We start from the raw sequence: 3,565 nt of genomic DNA, 5'->3' as shown, positions 1-3,565 counted from the left end.
GCCTTTTCTTCCTAGCTCTGTGAGACCACTGGGGAGCGGCCCATCCAGTGGGATTAGGGCGCTGCCTTGTATTCGTAACTCTGCGAGACCACTGGGGAGGGGTCTTTTCTGTGGGGTGGGGAGCTGGCTTCCCTCCCCAGCTCTGCCAGGGGACTGGGTAGAAGCCCTTCCTGCAGGGTTAGGGCGCTACCTTCTCTCCCTAGCTCTGCGAGACCACTGGGGAGAGTCCGTTCCTGCTGGATTAGGGCGCTGCCTTTTCTCCCTAGCTCTGCGAAACCACTGGGGAGTGGCAATTCCTGCGGGATTAGGGCGCTACCTTCTCTGCCTAGCTCTGCAAGACCACTGGAGAGCGGCCCTTCCTATGGGGACGGGGCGCTGGCTTCCCTCCCCAGCTCTACCAGGGGCCTGGGGAGCAGCCCTTTCTGCGGGATATGTGCACTGCCTTCTCTCCCTAAGTCTGCGAGACCATTGGGGAGCGGCCCTTCCTGCGGGACTAGGGTTCTGCCAGCTCTCCCTAGCTCTGCGACACCACTGGGGAGCGGCCCTTCCTGCGGGATTAGAGCGCTGCATTCTCTCCATAGCTCTGCGAGACCACTGTGGAGCGGCCCTCCGTGCGAGATTAAGGCGCTGCCTTCTCTCCCTAGCTCTGCCAGGGGCCTGGGGAGCAGCCCTTCCTGAGAGATTTGGGTGCTGCCTTCTCTCCCTAGCTCTGCGAGACCAATGGGGAGCGGTCCCTCCAGTGGGATTATCGCGCTGCCTTCAATCCCTAGCTCTGCGAGATAACAGGGAAACGGCCCTTTCTGCGGGATTAGGGCATCAACATCTCTCCCTAGGTCTGCGAGACCACTGGGGAGCGGCCCTTCCTGCGGGATTAGTGTGCCGCCATCTCCCCCTATCTCTGCGAGTCACTGGGGAGCGGCCCTTCCTGCGGGATTAGGGTGCTGCCTTCTCTCCCCAGCTCTGCAAGACCACCGGGGAGCGGCTCTTCCTGCGGGATTAGGACCCTGCCTTCTCTCCCGATCTGCGAGACCACTGGGGAGCGGTCCTTCCTGCGAGATGAGGGCGCTGCCTTCTCTCCCTAGCTCTGCGACATCACTGGGGAGTTGCCTTTCCTGTGGGAATAGAGCGCTGCCTTCTCTCCCTAGCTCTGCGAGACCACTGGGGAGCGGCCCTTCCTGCGGGGCGGGGCGCTGGCTTCCCTCCCCAGCTCTGCCAGGGGTCTAGGGAACAGCCCTTCCTGCGGGATTAGGGCGCTGCCTCCTCACTCTAGCCCCGCAGATCACTGGGGAGCGGCCGTTCCAGCGGGATTATGGTGCCGCCTCCTCTCCCTAGCTCTGCGATACCACTGGGAAGCGGCTCTTCCTGCGGGATTAGGGCACTGCCTCCTCTCCCTAGGTCTGCGAGACCACTGGGGACTGGCCCATCCTGCGGAATTACGGCTCTGCCTCCTCTCCCTAGCTCTGCGAGACCACTGGGGTGCGGACGTTCCAGCGGGATTAGGGCGCTGCCTCCTCTCCCTAGGTCTGCGAGACCACTGGGGAGCGGTCCCTCCTGTGGGATTAGGGCGCTGCCTCCTCTCCCTAGCTCTGCGAGACCACTGGGGAGCGGCCCTTCCCGCGGGATAAGGGCGCTGCCTTCTCTCCCTAAGTCTGCGAGACTATTGGGGAGCGGCCCTTCCTGCGGGATTAGAGTGCTGCATTCTCTCCATAGCTCTCGGAGACCACTGGGGAGCGATGCTTCCTGCGGGATTAGGGCGCTGCCTTCTCTCCCTAGCTCTGCGAGACCACTGGGGAGCGGCGCTTCCTGCGGGATTAAGGCGCTGCCTTCTCTCCCTAGCTCTGCCAGGGGCCTGGGGAGCAGCCCTTCCTCGGGATTAGGGCCATGCCTCCTCTCCCCAGCTCTGCGACACCAGTGGGCAGCCGCCCTTCCTGCGGGATTACGGCGCTGCCTCCTCTCCCCAGCTCTGCAAGACCACTCGGGAGCGGCCCTTCCTGCGGGATTAGGGCGCTGCCTCCTCTCCCCAGCTCTGCCAAGGGCCTGTGGAGCTGCCCTAATCCCGCAGGAAGGGCTGTTCCCCAGACCACTGGCAGAGCTGGGGAGAGAAACCAGAGAACGCCCCCGCAGGAAGCGCCGCTCTCCAGTGGTCTCTCAGAGATAGGGTGAGAAGGCAGCGCCCTAATCCCGCAGGAAGGGCCGCTCCCCAGTGGTCTCACTGAGCTAGGGAGAGGAGGCAGCGCCCTAATCCCGCAGAAAGGGCCTCTCCCCAGTGGTCTCGCAGAGATAGGGAGAGGAGGCAGCGCCCTAATCCCGCAGGAAGGGCTGCTCCCCAGTGGTCTCACAGAGCTTAGGAGAGAAGGCTGTGCCCTAATCCCGCAGGAAGGGCCGCTCCCCAGTGTTCTCGCAGAGCTAGGGAGTGAAGGTAGCGCCCTAACCCCGCAGGAATGGCTGCTCCCCAGTGGTCTCGCAGAGCTAAGGAGAGGAGGCAGCGCCCTAATCCCACAGGAAGGGTCGCTCCCCAGTGGGCTCGCAGACCTAAGGAGAGAAGGCAGCGCCCTAATCCTGCAGAAAGGGCAGCTCCTCAGTGGTCTCGCAGAGGTGGGGAGAGAAGGAAGCACCCTAATCCAGCAGGAAGCGCTGCCCACCAGTGTTCTTGCAGAGCTAGGGAGTGAAGGTAGCGCCCTAATCCCGCAGGAATAGCCGTTCCCCAGTGGTCTGGCAGAGCTAGGGAGAGGAGGCTGCGCCCTAATCCCGCAGAAAGGGCTGCTCCCCAGTGGTGTCGCAGAGCTTGGGAGAGATGGCAGCACCCTAATCCCGCAGGAAGGGCCGCTCCCCAGTGGTCTCGCAGAGCTAGGGAGAGAAGGTAGCGCCCTCATCCCGCAGGAAGGGCTGCTCCTCAGAAGTCTCAGAGAGCTAGGGAGAGAAGGCAGCGCCCTAATCCCGCAGGAAGGGCTGCTACCCTGGCCCCTGGCAGAGCTGGGGAGGGAAGCCAGCGCCCCGCCCCACAGAAAGGGCCCCTCCCCAGTGGTCTTGCAGAGCTAGGAATAGAAGACAGCGCCCTAATCCTGCTGGAATGGCCGTTCCCTAGTGGTCTCGCAGAGCTAGGGAGAAAAGGCAGCACCCTAATCCCGCTGGAAGGGCCCCTCTCCAGTGGTCTCGCAGAGCTAGGGAGAGGAGGAAGCGCCCTAATCCCGCAGGAAGGGCTGCTCCCCAGCGGTCTCGCTGAGCTAGGGAGAGAAGGCAGTGCCCTAATCCCGCAGGAAGGGCCGCTCCCCAGTGGTCTCGCAGAGCTAAGGAGTTAAAGTAACGCCCTAATCCCGCAGTAAGTGCTGCTCCCCAGAACCCTGGAGGAGCTGGGGAGGGAAGCGAGCGCCCTGCCCCCGCAGGAAGGGCCGCTCTGCAGCGGTCTCGCTGAGCTAGGGAGAGAAGGTAGCGTCCTAATCCCGCAGGATAGGGTGCTCCCCAGTGGCCTCGCAGAGCTAGGGAGAGAAGGCAGTCCCCTAATCCCAAAGGAACGGCAGCTCCTCAGTGGTCTCGCAGAGCTAGGGAGAGAAAGCAGCTCCCTAAT

The sequence above is a fragment of the Gopherus flavomarginatus genome, unplaced genomic scaffold (assembly GCF_025201925.1).
Source record: "Gopherus flavomarginatus isolate rGopFla2 unplaced genomic scaffold, rGopFla2.mat.asm mat_scaffold_648_arrow_ctg1, whole genome shotgun sequence".
Taxonomy (NCBI): domain Eukaryota; kingdom Metazoa; phylum Chordata; order Testudines; family Testudinidae; genus Gopherus; species Gopherus flavomarginatus.
This window is presented reverse-complemented; position numbering follows the sequence as displayed.